This window comes from Chiloscyllium plagiosum, unplaced genomic scaffold (assembly GCF_037043375.1).
Source record: "Chiloscyllium plagiosum isolate Xiang-an unplaced genomic scaffold, Cpla_swu_hap1 HiC_scaffold_15, whole genome shotgun sequence".
In the NCBI taxonomy this organism is placed as follows: domain Eukaryota; kingdom Metazoa; phylum Chordata; class Chondrichthyes; order Orectolobiformes; family Hemiscylliidae; genus Chiloscyllium; species Chiloscyllium plagiosum.
Genome location: NW_028270153.1, coordinates 19,972,017 through 19,993,500, shown reverse-complemented (window position 1 = coordinate 19,993,500; position 21,484 = coordinate 19,972,017). Strand labels below are relative to the sequence as shown.

General features: G+C 43.3%; 1 protein-coding gene across 1 annotated transcript in view; it reads right to left on the bottom strand.

The window, feature by feature from the left end:
- The window catches only part of zmynd8 (zinc finger, MYND-type containing 8), a 170,999-nt gene extending 150,076 nt beyond the window's left edge, over positions 1 to 20,923 (bottom strand). The window contains exon 1 of the mRNA XM_087994793.1: positions 20,738 to 20,923. The gene's annotated coding sequence lies outside the window, so the exon portion shown is untranslated. The remainder of the gene's footprint in view (positions 1 to 20,737) is intronic.
- Positions 20,924 to 21,484: the final 561 nt, after the last annotated feature.

The following is a 21,484-nucleotide window of genomic DNA, read 5'->3' as shown; positions in this document are numbered from 1 at the left end:
TTATTGATCTATAGCTCCTAAGCTTTTCTTTGCAGCCCTTCTTGAATAATAATATAACATTCACTACCCTACAGTCTTCTGGGACCTCACCCATGGCTAACAAAAATGTAAAAATATCAGCCAGGGCTCCCGCAATTACTTCTCTAGCCTCTTGCAGTGATCTTGGATATACTTGGTCAGGACCAGAACATTTATCCACCTTCATACATTCTAATACATCCAGCGATATGGACAGTCCCCAAGATAACCCCACAACCTTCCCCAAGTTCTCAAGACTTCATCTCTTGCTCCTTGTTAAACACAGAGGAGAAATATTGATTGAGAATATTGCCCATCTCCTGCAGTTCTACACATACATGTCCAATTTGGTCCTTGAGGGGCCATGTGCTCTCTCTATTTTTTTTCCTTTAAGATACTTAAAGTACCTCTTTGGATTCACCCTATCTTCACAGGCAAGGTTATCTTGTGTCTCCTTTTTGCCCTTCTGATTTTCTTCTTCAGTAAACCCCTTTATTCCCTCCATACCTCTCGGGATTACCTTGATTCCAGCTGTCTCTACCTGAGCCATGGCCTCCTTTTTTCTGATCAAAGCCTCATTCTCTTGTCATCGAGGGTTTCCTATTCCTGTTAACCTTACCCTTCACCCTCACAGGAACATATAGACCTTGAACTCTAGCTCTCTCACTTTTAAAGGCCTCCAGCTTGCCAGAGGTCCCTTTGCCTGAAAACAAACTACTCCAATCAACCCCTGCAAGCTCCAGTCCAATTCCATCAAAATTTGCCTTGCCCCAATTTAGAACTTGAACCTGTGGACCAGTTTTGTCCCTTTCTATAACTATTATAAAATAAATAGAACTATAGTCACTGGCCCGAAAGTGCTCCCCCACTGTCACTTCTGTCACCTGTCCTGCCCTATTTCCCAAGAGAAGGTCAAATATTGCCCCTGGAGGACCCTATATATACTGCTTGAGGAAACTTCCTGAACACACTGAACAAATTCCACCCCATCTAATCCCTTAAAGTTCCTTAATGCTCTGGAAGTTGTAGTCTATGCTAAGAAAATTAAAATCCTCTACTAAGACAATCCTATTGCTCCTGCAAGTCTCCCCAGTCTCCCATCTTATTTGTTCCTCTAATTTCCATTGACTATTTGGGGGCCTATAGTACAACCCCAATAACATGACCATCCTCGTGCTATTTCTTAGCTCCACCCAAAAAGCCTCACTGGATGATCCTTCAGTTAGTTAATCTCTCACGCCTGCTGTGATACTCGCCCTATTCAAAAATGCAACTCCCCCTCCCCTCCTTCCATCACCTCTGCCCGCCTAAAGCACCTGTACCCTGGCACATTAACCTGCCAGGCCTGTCCCTCCCTTAGCCATGTTTCAGTCAGGAGGTGAGCTACTTGCCACAGTATTCCTAGCCTTTAACCTGCTCTTGTGTCCTCTTATGTTTTATGTGATGAATCTGGCTGAGTTTCTGGTCAATGATAACTCCCAGGATGTTGATGTTGGGGATTCAGTGATGGTAACACCATTGAATGTCAAGGGGTGGTGGTTAGACTTATTGCAGATGGTCATTGCCTGGCATTTGTGTGGCTTGAGTGTTATTTGTCAACCCAAGCCTTGGTATTGTCCAGATCTTGCTGCGTTTGAACGTGGACTGCTTCAGAATCTGAGGAGTTGCAAATAGTGTTGAACATCATGCAATCATCTGCAAACATCCGCAATTCTGACTTTGTGATGGAGGAAAGGTCATTGGTGAAGCAGCTGAGGATGTTTGGGCCTAGGATGCAACCATGAGGAACTCTTGCAGAAATGTCCAGGAGCTAGATGATTGACCTTCAACAACCACAACCATACCATTGTGTCAGGTTTGATTGTAACCAGCCGAGAGTTTGACCTCTGATAGCCAGTGAGTCCAGTTTTGTGAAGGCTCCTTGTTGCCACACTGTCCAATGTCCAACATGGCCTTGATATCGAGGCCTATCACTCTCATCGCATGAAGAAGGTCAGAGAGCTGTGGAAGTTCCACATTAGACATTGTAGTGAGTTGGCTAGATTTCACAGAAGAAAACAGCAGCAAACATAATGTCATAATTCCAGATTATCACAGTCCAAGGAAGGATGAACAGTGCAAACCAAGGAGTGGCAACCAGAGGAACAGCAGCTGTTAAGCCGCAAGTGATTCAGAAAAAGGCTGGCAGAAATCACGATTCATAAACTAAATGCTAAAGTGCCTTTTTAATCTATCAAGACAATGTAAATGTTTCAGACCAAATTCAATGCATGTATTCCACATTCAGTGACATATAACTATCTTCTTTACTCAAATAACCCACTCCTGCTATTTGGAAAATCAAAGTTAATGAATCAGTCTTCGTTATGTATGTTTGTTTCCAATGTGCCATGTGAACTGACTGTTAGAACATAAGAATATTAGAAACAGGAGCAGGAGAATACAATACAGAAAGTCAGCCATTCAGCATGATTGTGGCTGATCTCAGGCTTTGACGTGGATGGGTAACACGGTGGCACAGTGGTTAGCACTGGTGCCTCACAGTGCCAGAGATCTGGGTTTGCTTTCAGCCTTGGGTGATTGTCTGCGGGGAGTTTGCATGTTCTCCATGTGCTCTAAAACCAGAGCACAGTCCAAAAATGTGCAGATTAGGTGGATTGGCCATGCTAAATTGTCCATGGTGTCCAAGGGATGTGTGGACGAGGTGGATTAGCCACGGGAAATGGGGTGTTATGGGGATATGATAGGGGGTTGTGATTGGATCTGGGTGGCATGAGCTCTGGAGGGTTGGTGCAGATTTGATGGGCAGAAGGGCCTCTCTCCACACTGCAGGGATTCTATCACTTTACTGACTGCTTCCCAAATCTCACTGTACCTGAAAAGAACAAAATCTCTCTAATCGCTGATGATGCATCAATTCCAACAATTTACAATATTTTCAGAAACAAAATTTAATTTTTAATCCAATCCTCAGGCCCTCTTGTGATTGTCATTTGTCTCTCTGATCACAATCCCTGGGCAGGATCTTCACCATGGGCTTTGCAATCCCAATGTCAGAGTGAAATCAGGGTCAGAGCCTGTGAATAAGTTTCCCCAAATTGGTCAATTAAAGGATAGAGGGCAGTTTCTCCATAAAATTAAAGACAGTGGGTGGGCTCTCAAAGTTACAGCTCTAGTAGAAGGTCCTCCAGCACTAATGAAACAGAACTTTGCCCTTTCAGCTAAGAGAAAGAAGAGGGCATTTCAAGATGAAGGCACCTTTTCACCATCTTGCTAATATTTGAAATTAAAAAGAGTTCTCAGCTCCGTAAATGGGCATCAAAACTTGCACAAAGCATTGCTGGAGCCACCTCCCCACCAACGCCCCTAAAAGGTCTCAGGGGTTTGGGAATATGACTAGGAGATTTCAGTCAGCCTGAGGCAATAGGCATGATTTGGCCATCAATGATCATTAAATGGCTACCAGCTTCTTGCAGGTTTGTTTTCTGTATACCATGTGAACTTACTGTTATTTTTGCCAATTTCCTTTTGTCTGAACAAACTGCTTTCAGGCTATTGAAATGTAGCTGATCTGAACTTGGTAATCTAAAAAAACAGCAGATGGCCAGGAGGCCTGGGTTCAAGTCACACCTGTTCCAGAAGTGTATAATAACATGTTTGAACAGGCTGATTAAAAAAAGAGCAGAAATGCGCCAATAATAATGTCAGCATTTATTCTCCCTCGATGATCATCTGTTAATTGTCCAGTCATTTACAATCATATCTTAGTGACTAAAATCCTGCTGTCAGCACTATTGATAATTTCAGGAAGACTTCAACCTTAAAGACAGCCAAACCATTAAAATAAGTGATCTGTATAAGACAACAACTGCTGATTTGGAACAATGTTAGAGTGGTGCTGGAAAAGCACAGCAGGTCAGGCAGCATCCAAGGAGCAGGAAAATCGACGTTTCGGGCAAAAGCCCTCCATCAGGAATGAGGCTGGAAGCCTAGGGGGTGGAGAGATAAATTGGAAGGGGTGGGGCTGGGGGAATGTAGTTGAGAGTGCAATAGGTGGATGGAGGTGGGGTTGAAGGTGATAGGTCAGAGAGGAGGGTGGAGCGGATAGGTGGGAAGGAAGATTGGCAGGTGGTTCAGGTCATGAGGACGGTGCTGAGCTGGAAGGTTGGAACTGGGGTAAGCAGGGGGAGGGGAAATGAGGAAACTGGTGAAGTTCACATTGATGCCATGGGGTTGAAAGGTCCCGAGGTGGAAGATGAGGCATTCTTCCTCCAGGTGTCGGGTGGTGAGGGAGTGGCGATGGAGGCGGCCCAGGACCAGCATGTTCTCGGCAGAGTGGGAGGGGGAGTTGAAATGTTCGGCCATGGGGTAGTGGGGTTGATTGGTGCGGGTGTCCCGGAGATGTTCTCTGAAGTGCTGTGCGAGAAGGCATCCGGTCTCCCCAATGTAGAGGAGCCCACATCAGGAGCAACGGATACAATAAATGACATGTGTGGAAGTGCAGGTGAAACTCTGATGAATGTGGAAGGCTCCTTTCGGGCCTTGGATGGAGGTGAGGGGGGAGGTGTGGGCGTAGGTTTTGCAACTCCTGTGTTGGCAGGGCAAGGTGCCAGGAGGGGAGGGTGGATTATTCGGGGGGGGGGGGGCATGGACCTGACCAGGAAGTCGCGGAGGGAAAGGTCTTTGTGGAAAGCGATAGGGGTGGGGAGGGAAATATATCCCTGGTGATGGGGTTGGTTTAAAGTTGGCGGATGATGCGATTTATGCAGAGGTTGGTGGGGCGGAAGGTGAGTACCGGGGGAGGGGGGGGGGGGGGGGCGGGGGTTCTAGCATTGTTGCGGTTGGAAGGGTGGGGTTCGAGGGCGGATGTGTGGGATGTGGATCAGATGCGTGGGGAGTGTTGCCAGTGTAACTCCGGAAGATGGACTGTTCTACATAGCAGACAAAGAGACAGGCATAGCTGAATCCCATGTGGGTACACATGGACATCCCTTTCATCTGGAGGAAGTGGGAGGATTCAGAGGAGAAATTGTTGAGGGTAAGGACCAGTTTAGCCAAACGAATAAGAGTGTCAGTGGAAGTGTACTGGTGGGGACATCGGGAGAGGAAGAACCGGAGGGCTTAGAGGCCCTGGTCTTGGCAGATGGAGGTGTAGAGGGACTGGATGTCCATGGTGAAGATGAGGCGTTGGGGCCTTGGAGCAGGTGGAGTGCGTGGATGATGTCCCAAACGTATGTGCCAGTTCGTGGACCAGGAGAGATAGGACAGTATGAAATCGGTGGGGCAGGTGCAGGCTGAGACGATGGGTCGGCCGGGCTAGATCAGGAACCCTGCACTGCCCAATTGTTCACCAACACATTCCACCCCGACCTTAAGTTCACTTGGACCATCTCTGACACCTCCCTCCCCTTCCTGGACCTCTCCATCTCCATTAATGATGACTGACTCAACACTGACATTTTTTACAAACTCACTGACTCCCACAGCTACCTGGATTACACCTCCTCCCACCCTATATCCTGCAAAAATGCTATCCCCATATTCCCAATTCCTCTGCCTTTGCTGTATCCAGTTCCACCACAGAACACATCAGATGGCCTCCTTCTTTAAAGACCACAATTTCCTCTCTGACATGGTTCAAGATGCCCTCCATGCATCTCATCTACATCCCGCACCGCCGCCCTCAAATCCCACCCCTCCAACCACAACAAGGACAGAACCCCCGGTACTCACCTTTCACCCCACCAACCTCCGCATAAATTGCATCAACCGTTGGCATTTCCACCACCTTTAAACGGACCCCACCACTAGGGATATATTTCCCTCCCCACCCCTACCTGCTTTCTGCAAGACCGTTCCCTCTGCGACTACCTGGTCAGGTCGATGCTCCCGAACAACCCACCCTCCCCTCCTGGCACCTTGCCCTGCCACTGCAGGAATTGCAAAACCTGCGCCCACATCTCCCCCTTCACCTCCGTCCAAGATCCCAAAGGAGTCTTCCACATCTATCAGAGTTTCAACTGCACTTCCACACATGTCATTTATTGTATCCGTTGCTCCCAATATGGTCTCCTCTACATTGGATGGTGCTGAGCTGGAAGGTTAGAACTGGGGAGACCTGATGCCTTCTCGCAGAGTGCTTCAGAGAACAACTCAGGAACACCCGCAGTAATTAACCCCACCACCCAATGGCCAAACATTTCCACTCCCCCTCCCACTTTATCGAGAACATGCACACCCTGAGCCTCCTTCGTCACCACTCCCACACCACCTGACACCTGGAGGAAGAACGCCTCATCTTCCCCCTCAGGACCCTTCAACCCCATGGCATCAATGTGAACTTCACCAGTTTCCTCTTCCCCTTCCCCCACCTTACCCCAGTTCCAACATTCCGGCTCAGTACCATCCTCATGATCTGTCCAACCTGCCAATCTTCCTTCCCACCTATCTGTTCCACCCTCCTCTCCAGCGTATCACCTTTACCTCCACCTCCATCCACCTATTACATACTCCCCCCTAGCCCCACCCCCCCCCTCCCATTTATCTCTCCACACCCGAGGCTCCCAGCCTCATTCCTGATGAAAGCCTCATGCCCGAAACGTCGACTTTCCTGCTCCTCGGATGCTGCCTGACGTGTTGTGCTTTTCCTGCACCACTCTAACCTTGACTCTAATCTCCAGCATCTGCAGTACCCACCTCCACCGATTTGGAGCAACAGCAACAGCCGAACTAATAAAAACCAAAACCAAAACAGAACTTGCTGGGAAAACTCAGCAGGCTTGGCAGCATCTATGGAGAAAAAGCAGAGTTAATGTTTTGGGTCTGACTTGAAATGTTAACCCAAAATGTTAACTCTGTTTTCTCTGCTTAGACCTACTGAGATTTCCCAGCAATTTCTATTTTTGTTTCTGATTTGCAGCATCAAGAGTTCTTTGAGCTTTTTTTTCAGCCGAGCTATAAATTTTAGGCTGGGAGTTATTCAAATTCACAATACAATGTCAGGATGCTCAATGCTGCTAGGAGACTGTTAAACCACCCTTTTATTCCTGATGAAGGGCTTTTGCCCGAAACGTCAATTTCAAAGCTCCTTGGATGCTGCTTGAACTGCTGTGCTCTTCCAGCACCACTAATCCAGAACTGACTGCTTCAGCCAACAATGGATAAGTTGCTGTTCAACCACTGCAGATAACATACTCTTCAAATGGATATGATAATCCAGAGATCAACTTACAATGAAAAAATCAGTAATAACACAAATGTGATTATAGCAAAATATTTTCTGTATAAACTAGACCATTTATTGTATTGCAAGAACTGAAAAAGTCACTGTTACGTTTTGTTTCACTGAACACGGGCATTGTTGGCCGTGCAATAAATAATTGCTGATCCCTAACTGTCCTTCAGAAGGTGACAGTGAGTCAAATCCTTGAATCACTACAGTCCATATGGTCTATGAACAGTGATATAGTTCTAAGTCAGGATGGTGTGGCTTAAAAGGGAACTTGCAGATAGTGCTGTTCCAATTAATATGCTGCCGTTGTCCTTCTGGTGGTAGAGGTCATAGGTTTAAAAGGTGCTATTTAAGGAGTCCTGAAGAGTTGGTATAGTACATCTTGTAGGTGGTACGTATTGCTGCTATTGTGCATTGGTGGTGTATGGTAAGTGCATGTTTAAGATGATGGATGGGATGTCAATCAAGTGGAATGCTTTGTTCTGCTTGATGTCAAACATAAGTATAAATACCACCATTTCCCAGGCTAGCAGCAAATCATATATCAGACTTGTGCCTTATATATGGTGGACAGATGTTGGGGAGTCTCATTGGCGAACTACTAACCTTCAATATGGGGATGTGGTATCATTGCCAGACTAGTAATCTGGAAATCAATGTAATGTTCTGTGGATCAGGGTTCAATTCCTTCCAAGGCAGATGTGGAATTCGAACTTAATTTTAAAAAAACTGCAAGAGTCTAAAGAAGACGATGAAACCATTATTGTAAAACCCACCTGGTTCACTAATGTCCTTGAGGAAAGGAAACCACTATTCTTACCTGATCTGGCCTACATGTGACTCCAGACCCACAGTAAAGTGGCTAACTCTTTACTGCAATTATCTGGGCAATTAGGGATGGGCAACAAATGTTGGTCGAGCCAGTGATGCCCACAATCCCATAAATGAATTTTTAAAAATCCAAACTTCTGACCTGCTTGTGTGTTTATATGGCTTGTCCAGTCCTGTTTCTGGTCAATAGTAACTCCAAGATTTTGATAGTGGTAATATTCTTCATTCATAATGGAAATGCTTTTAAATGTCAAGAGGACATGGTTGGATTCTTGTTGGAGGTGGTCATTATCTGGCATTTTTGAGATGCAAATAATACCTTCCACTTAACAGTTCAAGCCTGAATGCTGTCCAGACCTTGAAGCATATGATTTTTTTGAAGAAGTAACAAAGCAGACTGAGGAGTGCAGAACGGTGTACATGGTTTGATATAGACTTCAGCAAGGCATTCAATAAGATTTGTCATGGTAAGCTGGTTAGCAAGATTAGGTAACATGGAATACAGAGAGAACCAGTCATTCGGATACAGAGCTGACTCGAACATAAAACACTGAAGGTGGTGGTGGAATGCTGCTTTTCAGACTGGAGGCCTGTGATCAGTGGTGTGCCACAAGGATCGGTGTTGGATGCACTGCTCTTTGTCATTTATATAAATGACTTGGATGTGAACATAGGAGGTATCTTTGCATATGACATGAAAATTGGAGGTATAGTGGACAGCGAAGAAGGTTACCTCAGAGTACAATGGGATCTTGATCAAATGGGCCAATGGGCCAAGGAGTGGCAGATGGAGTTTAATTTAGATAAATGTGAGGTGCTGCATTTTGGAAAGGCAAACCAGAGCAGGACTTATAAACTTAATGGTAAGGTCCTGGGAGTATTGCTGAACAAAGATACTTTGGAGTGCAGGTTTATAGTTCCTTGAAAGTGGAGTCCCAGGCAGACAGGATAGTGAAGATGATGTTTGGTATACTTGCCTTTATTGGTCAGTGCATTGAGTGTATGAGTTGGGAGCTTATGTTGTGGCTGTACAGAACATTTGTTAGGCCACTTTTGGAATACTGTAAGTAATTCTGGTCTCCCTGCTATAGGAAGGATGTTGTGAGACTTGAAAGGATTCAGAAAAGATTTACAAGGACTTTGCCAGGGTTGGAGGATTTGAGCTATAGGGAGAGGCTGAGTAGGCCAGGGCTATTTTCTCTGGAGCGTGGAGGTTTATAAAATCATGCGGGGCATAGATATGGTCTATAACCAAGGTCTTTTCCCTGGAGTGGGGGATTCCAAAACTGGAGGACATAATTTTAAGGTGAATGGGGAAAGATTTAAAAGGGACCTAAGGGGCAACCTTTTCATGCAGAGGGTGGTGCAAGTACAGATTGAGCTGCCAGAGGAAGTGGTGGACAAGTATAAGTATAAAATTTAAAAGGCATCTGGATGGGTATATGAATAGGAATGGTTTATAGGGATATGGGGCAATTACTGGCATATGTGCCAGACCTGCTGGGTTTCTGCAGCACTTTCTGTTTTTGGTTCAGATCTCTAGCACCTCTAGTATTGTTTTATTTTCCTCCAACTCTTGCTTCTGAAAATATTGGCTAGGTACTGGTCATCTTCAAGTATTTCACCTAAGAATATTCTCAAAATTCAAACTAAGATACTATTGATAGACTACTCAGCTATAATGCGTCATGACCATGCCCAACTCTCTTCTCACCTGACATTCACACACATGCATAGAAATGACTGAATAGTAAATCAGCAGTTGGAATTGTGGCTGATTCCCCTTCACTCCCTTGTCTGAAGCTAAGTTGTAACACTCCATATACTTTATCATTAAGCTCAGCTCACTCAATGTGGAAAGACACATTAGCACATCAAAACTCCACTGCACAAAAGGATGATAACCTATATGCTTATTTTCAGACTTCCTTTTCAACAACAATTCAGCATGGACAGATTTTGTTAGTACTTTCATTTTGCAGATTTCCTCAATATTGGGATCTTTATATCTCATTACCACCCTCTATTAAGACACAGACAGATGGTTAGCTTCTTGTCCTTTGTATGCCTTACCATAGATTATGTTTTCAAGTACATCTTAATCTTTCTTCCTTTTCCTATCAAAGACCTCTGACCTGTGCATTTTTATATAATGACATAGCCATGATTACAGAGTATGGTATAATTTACTGCACATTTGTGACTCCAAACTGATATAGAACTGAAATAACTCCACAGAAGCTGGTATCTCGTCACCAAGTCACTGTTTATTGACATAACGCATAGTACGTGACACTGACTCAGTCAGCTTAGAGCAAGGTCTGAGAGTAAAGAGAACACCTGACATTCCTTTCTTTATCTCTCAGCCAGGGCTCCCTGATTTGATGGGTTAACAGCCCCTATCAGGGAACTCATATTCTAAGGTGTCCACCTGGCTGATCTTGTTCCAGTCATTACAGGAACAACACTATTGATATTATCATGTTAACGTACCATAATGAAAAGCTACTAGATAATTTGCCATTGGAAATAATTTAATTGTCAAGGTCTAGATGTAGAAAGAAAGTATAGATGCAACCACTTCTTGATGAATACATTTTACCTCTCGTGTGAGTTCATGCCATACATTATAAAAGCAAGTACCGTTTCTGGAACAGCTTGTCACTCAGTGAATATTCCAAGATTAGCACCCCCTGCACCAGAGTGCACTGGCAAGCACCATCGGGTCAAAGCTAGCCAGGGGTGAATTGGTGTCCTGTTTATGGGCAGTGTCTTGGAGGATGGGGTGACACACAGGTTGAATTTCTTCATTCTCCCCACCAAGAACCAGCAGTGGAGGCCATAACACCAGACCATGCCAGCTCTCCAAGGTTGCCGTCCAGGATAAAGCAGTCTCCTGGTTTTCTAAAGGAATACACAGTAATATAGGAAGAAAGTCAAAAGCATTCTTCCACTCCATATGTGTAAGTACAACCATCTTCTGTCCAACAGCTCACGCTCACTCTCTGATACTGGACAACTTCCCACCAAGTTTCATGCACTACCACTCTCACTGTTGCCACACTCACTCACTCACTGTCAACACCCTGATTCACAACACCACTAACCCTGCATATCATCTGTACTTCCTACTCACTCAGTCAGGATACCTCCAAATCTGTGCCAATAGTAATAGCTGTGAGACTCAGTTTTGTCTTCTGCAATATCTGCCTCTCTATCATTAAATAGATCATATCATATTGCTCATGTAATAGGTTAGAAAGTGTCAAGACAGGTGGTGTGCTGCCTGTCATTCAGCTTCTTACCTCTTATAAGGAGAGGATCCTGACTCTGAGCTTTCCAACAGGGCCTGGACTAGAATAAGAGGGTGCTCTTGACTTCTTACTGTATGCTGGGAACCCCTCAGCAAAGTCTATCCTCCTTGACTTGACTGAGGTCTGCTGACAACTATCACAAGCTTCCTGGTTTTGTGTCTGTGCTAAACCCACAGCAACAACATCCACAGCAGTAATATGTCCCTTGTAGCTCTGACTGAGGCGGCAAAGTGGAAAAAGGCAAGGCAGAGCATGATAACAATTCTGTGAGTATTCAGGTAAGAGCAAAATGAGCAAATGCTATAACAGCAATTGAGGAGGTTAGTGATGCAGTCTGGTAGATCATGGGCTGGATGGGTATCTCTGAGTGCTCTTGGGTAACAAATCAGAAAGAGTGCATATTAGCTCATTCCTTACTATCAGCGACTAGTTAGATCCTGTATCTCTCAAAATTATAACTTCTTGTCCTTCTGCCCCTGTTCTTTCTGAGTAAACTTTACCCACAGAGGAGAATTCTTTGTTGAGATCAGATACTAGCTCGATACCAATTCCCTGTCTAGGCTAAGCACTCTCCTGCAGCTCCTTAGCTCTGCTTGGGGTCTTCTTTACTACCTTCATTAACACCACTGGCTTAGCTTCTTTCACCCCATGTTTTCCCACAGTGCCTTTCTTTAATGACCAGTACTGTGACTCTATGTGTTTCACATTGGAGACATCTGAGGCCTTTCACCTATCTGCAACATTACAATAATAGTTGCCAGTGTTGCCTGGGGTGCAGAATTAACTTGCAGAAATGTCCTGTATGTAGATCACAGATGTCCTTCGAGGCTGGCACATGTCTCATGCCAATGTCTGAGGGCGCATGTGGCTAGTGCCCATAAAACGTGTCCTGAGATGTTGGTGCTTGGTTTCCAACATGGAGGTAATTTGGAGCAAGCAGCAAGTGCTTGTTCTGGTTTCCCTGTTGTGTCTTCCCCATGTTTATCTTATTTTGAAAGATTAGTAATATGGGATACTGAATAATAATCAGGTGAGTAATAACAAGGTGTTTATCCAGTGTTAATCCTTATCAATTTGCACCTTACTACTGCCTAGCAAGAATCCTGTCACAATGCTTATGAAAAGTATAAAAGATGGCATGAGTCACTCCCAACAGCAAGTTGGGTCATGCTGCATTTGCATCCAATTCTACCATACATTTTGTTATAGCCCATGTCTTTCAGACCCTTAGAGATTTCTGCCAATTGAGTTTGCAGACTTTTTAAATTATATGCAAATGGAAATGTGCCACAAAGAAAATTTGGCAAAACAATTACCCCAACAGCAATAACTACTATTTGTGAACTAACTCCACAGAGGCCAGTATCCCATCACCAAGTCACCCTTTATTTACATGTGCATATTATCTGATACTGACTCAGCTCCATCAGAGTGAGCAGAACCCCTGACACTCCTTTTTTAAAATTTTGTTGTTCTTTCTTATAGTGACGACACTATTGAGCAAATAATTTTATTCAATATTTCCATCACCAGGAAAAGAACCCACATGATCAGGGAACCAGTAACAAGGAAGGCCCAATGGGGGCAATGCCAATATGAAATAAATGGTGAAGGGAGAGGATAGGAATTAAATCAAAGTCGAGTTGGAAACACTCCTGCTCATATCTGTCAGCCAGGACTCCCTGATTGGACAAGATTAATGGCCCCAATCAGGGAACTCATATTTTATGAGGTCCACCTGGCTAACCCCATTACAATCACTACAATTTGCATTTTGTCACAATTTATGATCTCTTTGGTATCATGTACCGACTCTTCTTCTTCTCATAAGAAGTAATGGATTCATTTATCACAATCTTACAGCATAATCTTTAAGACAGAATTGTGCACATCTTGTCAACTGTAGTGAATAACAATATCCAATTAATTGGGAAATGTCCAGTGAAGAAATAAATTATTAAAGCAACCAGACAAAAAGATAAATGGTTTTTCAAGGAAGACAGATGTCTCTGGTCTGGCCTATAAGATGGCAAAATGTGTTGTGGTTTAAAACATTGTTTAGGTTAATGATTTTAGTTCCTATATTGACAGAAATTAAGAAAACTTGTACTTTCAACATTATAGTTAGTGATATTTTTGGTAGTGCTGAGGTAGCAAAGAATTTCCTATCTACACAAGTGTCGGTCAGTTGCTGACACACATCAGACCTGAATTATATAATGTTATGACTGGTTATTATGATTCCAGGTAGGATATTCCAAATTGTTAAGGTCCCAGGTGAGGAGGAATCAACTGACTCACCTTCTTTATTCATCCAGTCTCTTGGTCGATTTCAACAAAGTTAATTGAGAAAGGATAGCTTTTGCTCAAAGCAAATGAATTTATGTTTTAAAAGAAGCTAATTTAGCTAGGCTTTCTTGAGTTAAAAAATTAATGAGTTTGTGTTACCAAAAGAAAGAAAAAATAATAAGATTAGAAATGTGAGTCCAAAAATAGATAAGTGTCAAAGGATATACAGATCCATCTCCAAGGGTAGTTCATGAAGAGTGGACAATGGAAACTGATAGTTGAATAGTCAATTACAAAATTCTTGATTTTACAGCTTAATTGAAATCCTTTTCTACTGTACCCTTTTAAGTGGCTTGCTGGCTAACTGACTTCTCGTACTTAGAGCAGGAAACGGCTGCCTGAATGCCAGGGTGACTGCTAGATTTAGATGGTGAGCTTCAAACACATTAGTACTTGAATCTAGACTAGTACCCACAATATTTCAGCTCACCAGCACTCCTTCTTCTACAAGCACACTCAGATCAGGGCTGAACTGGCTTTCAACCTCTGTTCTTATGTGGTCTTGAAAGGGTGAGACACAAAATATGTCTCTTTCTCAGATTGCTGTCTTTTACCTCATCATGCTCACATTCCTAAAGAATAATTGGTATTCAAAGAAGGCTGAGTAAAATAAACATTCATTTATCCTCTTTTTCAGTTGTCAATTTTTATGAAGGATGATCAGAGGACATTTCTGAGACTGAACATAGATAGATCATAGAACAATACAGCACAGAACAGGCCCTTCGACCCACAATGTTGTGCCGAACATTTGTCCTAGCTTAAGCACCTATCCATGTACCTATCCAATTGCCGCTTAAAGGTCGCCAATGATTCTGACTCTGCCACTCCCACAGGCAGCACATTCTATGCCCCCACCACTCTCTGAGTAAAGAACCTACCCCTGACATCCCCCCCTATACCTTCCACCCTTCACCTTAAATTTATGTCCCCTTGTAACACTCTGTTGTACCCGGGGAAAAGGTTTCTGACTGTCTACTCTATCTATTCCTCTGATCATCTTATAAACCTCTATCAAGTCACCCCTCATCCTTCACGGTTCCAATGAGAAAAGGCCTAGCACTCTCAACCTATCCTCGTACGACCTATTCTCCATTCCAGGCAACATCCTGGTAAATCTTCTCTACACCCTCTCTAAAGCTTCCACATCTTTCCTAAAGTGAGGCGACCAGAACTGCACACAGTACTCCAAATGTGGCCTAACCAAGGTCCTGTACAGCTGCAACATCACTTCACGACTCTTGAATTCAATCCCTCTGCTAATGAACGCTAATACACCATAGGCCTTCTTACAAGCTCATATCCACCTGAGTGGCAACTTTCAAAGATCTATGAACATAGACCCCAAGATCCCTCTGCTCCTCCACCTTACTAAGAACTCTACCGTTAACCCTGTATTCCGCATTCTTATTTGTCCTTCCAAAATGGACAACCTCACACTTGACAGGGTTGAACTCCATCTGCCACTCCTCAGCCCAGCTCTGCATCATATCTAAGTCCCTTTGCAGCCAACAACAGCCCTCCTCACTATCCACAATTCCACCAATCTTCGTATCATCTGCAAATTTACTGACCCACCCTTCGACTCCCTCTTCCAAGTTATTAATAAAAATTACAAACAGCAGAGGACCCAGAACTGATCACTGCGGAACTCCACTTGTAACTGGGCTCCAGGCTGAATATTTACCATCTACCACCACTCTCTGACTTCGACCGGTTAGCCAGTTCTCTATCCAACTGGCCAAATTTCCCTCTATCCTATGCCTCCTGACTTTCCGCATAAGCCTACCATGGGGAACCTTATCAAATGCCTTACTAAAATCCATGTACTCTACATCCACTGCTCTATCCTCATCCACATGCTTGGTCACCTCCTCAAAGAATTCAATAAGACTTGTAAGGCAAGACCTACCCCTCACAAATGCGTGTTGGCTGTCCCTAATCAAGCAGTGTCTTTCCAGATACTCATAAATCCTATCCCTCAGTACCCTTTCCATTACTTTGCCTACCACTGAAGTAAGACTAACTGGCCTGTAATTCTGGAGTTATCCCTATTCCCTTTTTTGAACAGGGGCACAACATTTGCCACTCTCCAGTCCCCTGTCACCACCCCTGTTGACAGTGAAGACGAAAAGATCATTGCCAACGTTTCTGCAATTTCCTGTCTTGCTTCCCACATAATCCTAGGATATATCCCGTCAGGCCCAGGGGACTTGTCTATCCTCAAGTTGTTCAAAATGTCCAACACATCTTCCTTCCTAACAAGTATCTCTTCTAGCTTACCAGTTCATTTCACACTCTCCTCTTCAACAATATGGTCCTTCTCGTTTGTAAATACTGAAGAAAAGTACTCATTCAAGACTTCTCCTGTTTCTTCCGACTCAATACACAGTCTCCCACTACTGTCCTTGATCGGATCTATCCTCGTTCTCATCATTCTCATGTTTCTCACAAAAACATAAAATGCCTTGGGGTTATACTTGATCCTATCCACCAAAGATTTTTCATGCCCTCTCTTAGCTCTCCTAATCTCTTTCTTCAGCTCCCTTCTGGCTATCCTGTATCCCTCCAATGCTCTGTCTGAACCTTGTTTCCTCAACCTTATGTAAGCCTTCTTCTTTCTCTTTACAAGACATTCAACTTCCCTCGTCAACCAAGGTTCCCTCACACTATCATCTCTTTCCTGCCTGACAGGTACATACATATCAAGGACACGTCGTATCTGTTCCTTGAAAAAGTTCCACATTTCCACGATATCCTTCCCTGACAGCCTATGCTCCCAACCTATGCTCCTCAGATCCTGTCTTACAGCATCGTATTTACCCTTCCCCCAATTGTAAAACCTATCCTGTTGCACGCACCTATCTCTCTCCATAACCAAGGTGAAAGTCACAGAATTGTGGTCACAATCACCAAAATGTTCACCCACTAACAAGCCCATCACTTGTCCCGGTTCGTTACCAAGTACCAAATCCAATATGGCCTCCCCTCTGGTCGGACAATCTACATACTGAGTTAGAAAAGCTTCCTGGACACACTGCACAAACACCGCCCCATCCAATCTACTTCATCTAAAGAGCTTCCAATCAATATTTGGGAAGTTGAAATCGCACATGACTACTACCCTGTGGCTTCTGCACCTTTCCAAAATCTGTTTCCCAATCTGTTTCTCCACATCTCTGCTGCTATTGTGGGGCCAATAGTAAACACCCAACAAGGTGACTGCTCCTTTCCTATTTCTGACTTCAGCCCATACTACCTCCAAAGGCAGATCCCCCTCGAACTGCCTTTCTGCAGCCGTTATACAATTTCTAAAGAGCAACGCCAATCCCCCCTCCTTTTTTACCACCCTCCCTAATCTTACTGAAACATCTGTAACCAGGAATCTCCAACAACCATTCCTGTCCCTCTTCTATCCACGTTTCCGTGATGGCCATAACATCATAGTCCCAAGTACCGATCCACGCCTTAAGTTCACCCACCTTATTTCTGATACTCCTTGCGTTAAAGTATACACACTTGAACCCATCTCTGTGTCCGCAAGTATTCCCTGTCAGTGCGACCTTCTCCACAGCCTCCCTACATTCTTGGACATCCTGACAAACAGCTAACCTACTTGCTGGACTACAAGTCTGGATCCCATCCCCCTGCCAAATTAGTTTAAATCCCCCCGAAGAGTGCTAGCAAACCTACCTCCCAGGATATTGGTGCCCTTCTGGTTCAGGTGCAACCCATCCTGCTTGTACAGGTCCCACCTTCCCCAGAATGCAGTCCAATTGTCCAAATATCTGAAGCCGTCCCTCCTACACCATCCTTGCAGCCAGACTGGAACCAGATAAGATGATAATATTATTTTCTTTTCTATGTAACACATAACGCTACACCCAAAACTTACTGTGGTAAAACTAGTTTATTTGAGATATGTTTTAACATAGTTGTGTCTGTATTTTGTGCTGCTAGGTGTTTGAAAGCACCCAAGTCTGCTTCCTTAGCTCACCTTTAAGTCAGAAGGTTGCAGGTTTGAGCTGATAACAGAAGTGCAACACTGAGCAACTGTAGTGATATTTCACCTTTCCAATGAGCTATTTAATCAAAATACAATCTTCCTTTTAAGGTGGACATAAAATAGCTCATGGCACCATTTCAAGAACAGAGAAATTCCTCTGGTGTATAGGAAAATGTATCCCTTCACCCATAAAGTACATTAACTAATCAAGTCAAATGGCTATTTGAGGGAGGTTGGTGTTCATAAATTGCCACTGCACATAACTACAAAAACAAAAGGACTGCACTTCACAAACTAATTTATTGATTGTAAAAGGACTTTGAGACAGTATAAAGGATATTAAATATTTCCATTTTTTCTCTCTTCTGGATCTGATAAACATGTAACACAGAAATAAGATTAAAGTGAGTTCCTCTGGATCCAAAATAAAAGACTGTCCATAAATTGGTACAAATAGTCAGTGAAATGTTCATTTCTTTCAGATAAGCCATAAAACAAAACAATATTGATTTACAACAGTGTTCTCTTCTGACTTAAGTTTAATTCACCTCAATGAAACAGAATAGAGGGAATTTTATTCTACATCATCCCATACCTAAGCTGGGAGCACTTGATTTCACCTCTTGCAGAATAAAATACTAAAGTGCCTTATGATACCCTCACTAATATAATATTCAACAAATAACACCTTCATAAGCTAAAATGCAATCATAGTTGAAAGAAAAATGATAAATCATTCCCTTAAAATGTTTAAAGGTTCTTTCACACCTGCCCTTTACTGCCCTATCTTTAAATCCATACTAAATTATTGACTAGATTGTTCCACTGGATTGATCTAACTAACCTAACTAAATTAGGAGCGGCACAGTGGTTAGCACCGCTGCCTCATAGCACCAGGGACCCAGGTTCGATTCTGGCCTCGGGCGACTGTCTGTGTAGCACATTCTCCCCATGTCTGCGTAGGTTTCCTCCGGGTGCTCCAGTTTCCTCCTTCAATCCAAAGATGTGCAGGTCAGGTAAATTGACCATGCTAAATTGCCCAGAGTGTCAGTGGTGAATATAGGGTAGGGGAATGGGTCTGGGTGGGTTACTCTTTGGAGGGTTGGTGTAGACTTGTTGGGCTGAAGGGCCTGTTTCCATACTGTAGGGAATCTAATCATGTTCCTATTGAATTTTAAAGAATACATCTGCCTTTTTCATTACAGGGACAGTGATTAGAAATCATTTAAAAAACACTATTCCGAACTGAATGTTAAGATTCAAACTGTAGATTAGCAGGCCAACTTCCTAGGCATCATTGTAAAGTTCATATCAATAATTAAAACCAAACTTTGGTTCGAATATGTGGATAAACTGCAGTTTGAATCACAAGATCCCAGAATTGTCACAGTGCAGAAGGAAACTTCAGCATTTGTCTCTCTGCCAGTCTTTGAAAGCACATCACAACTCCTGTCTTTTCTCCATAACACTCAATGTTATTTGTTAAAATAATCAACTAATAACCTCTAAAACATTTGAATGGAATGGTGAAGTGTATGTGTCCCTTTCAGTGTATGCCCTAATCTGTTTCTCCATTTAAATAAAAAGTATCGAAAGAACTGCAGATGCTGGAAATTAGAAACAAAAACAGAAATTGCTGAAAAATCTCAGCAGGTCTGACAGCATCTTTGGAAAAAAATCAGTTAATGTTTTGAGTCCTTCTTCAGAGCTGATGGTGGCTAGGTATTAATACAGAAGATAGGGTGGGGGAAGGGGGCAAGGGGTAAATGATAGATGGAGTGGGAGGCCAAAGTGAGAGACAATGTGATAACAAGGACCTATGTTATGTCTGCAAAAAAGACCCTGATCTTCCAGTTACTGCCAGTTTAACACACCACCTTGTTCCCTGGCCAACACCTCTGTCTTTGGCTTGCTGCAATGTTTCAGTGAAGCTTAGCACCAGCTGGAAGAACAGCATTGCATTTTCTGTTTGGGAACTCTACAGCCTTTTGAACTAACAAAGTTAGGGCTTGAGACACCTTCTCCTATGTCCTTTACCGGACCCCTACATATCAGGCCTTTCTATCACATCTTCTGTTGTTACACACAACCCATAGCCACTAACAGACCTTGTTAGCAGTCATTCATTCTCCGAGGCTGACCATTATCCACTTCTTAGTCCAACCATTCTTCTCTCTCTTTGGACTCCGTCTCCACCTATTATTTACTCCTTACCCCCTAACCACCCCCCACCCCCAACCCACACTGTCTGCATAAAAATTAATTTTTGCCCAGCTACCATCAGACTTAAGAAGTGTCACTGGGACAGAAATATTAACTCTAATTTCTCTCCACAGATGCTGACAAGAGATTTTCCAGCCAGTTCTGTTTTTGCTTCCCTCTTTCTCCATTTGTTTCTTTCTCTTTCCTTCTTGCCAGCTGTGTCTATCATTCTACCTTTTTTATCACTTGACTCTTTGGAAAAGGAACTAGTTCAACAATGTCCAGCAATTTCTAGTTAGACTGCCTTTACTTATTTTTCCTGTCAAAGTACCCTTCACATTAAGTTTGCTGACATGTTTGTAAGGCAAACTAACAGGAAATATGGCAGCTATGGAAATATGGAATTGAACCAGCATCCTGCAAAAAGTAGAATCTTAAATGTGTCAGCCGCATCACGATGGTAACAGATCCCACAGTTTACAAGTACAAACTTTGTGAATGCTGACAGATGCATGATGGTAAGATGCAAGATTTGCATGGTTTGTGTTCAATTTAACTGATAAGTTAATTCTGCAGCCACTTGTTTAAAGTCATGAATAAGCAACAGGCAGTCAGGAAGATAAAAAAAATCCACGGGGTTCATTTCAAATGCATAGCCATAATCATTCAACAATAACAACAGGGTCAACGCCTGCACTACTGTTGTTCACATAAAAACAGTACCAGAAAATAGGTGACATGGCCATTCAGTTCATGTCTCTGCCAAGCCTCTGGAAAATAACTCACCTGTTCCCACTCTCCCGACAGTTCCCTTGAGACCTGCATTTCTTTTTTTCTTTAAATCATTTTCCAACTCTCTCTTCAAATCCACAGTTAAACCTGTCACGCCCACACTCTCAGGTCATGTATTCCAGATCCTCAACACTCACTGTTTAACATAGGAGCCCTCAAGAATTGCAACTTTATTTGATGCCGTCCTTCTGACCAAAGTGAATCACTTCACACTTCCTTGCGTGATATTTCACTTGCCACTTGTCCTGCTGAAATGAATTTGTTGAAACGTCTGAAAGGAGAACCAATTGAAACTCGGAATGAAGGAGTGAGAATGGGAGAAGTAATGAGTTTTGTACATCCCAGGGGGAACAGGCTCCAGAATCAACTCATTGTCACAGTTCACACAGCAACATGAAAACAACATTCTCCGATGAAAGACAAACCCAGGTGACAAAGTGGGAGTGCCGAATAATAGCAGGGTTTAGTTCAAACACAGGAGACTTGTTCAGCCAATGACAGCACCAACTGTGTTTAGCATCAATAAGAAATGAATAGCGATGGGAATAGTGCCACAAGCTGTTGATGTACAACCTTCAACTTCCAAAACTTTTACAGTGAATATTGTTCCTTTATAAGATGCGATTCGCAAAACTCTACACAATCCCCCAGGTGTGAACTCACCAGAGCTTTGTACAACTGTTGCAAACCTTTGTACCTTTTCTATAATTGCATCTGTAACATTGAGTCATAGAGTTGTAT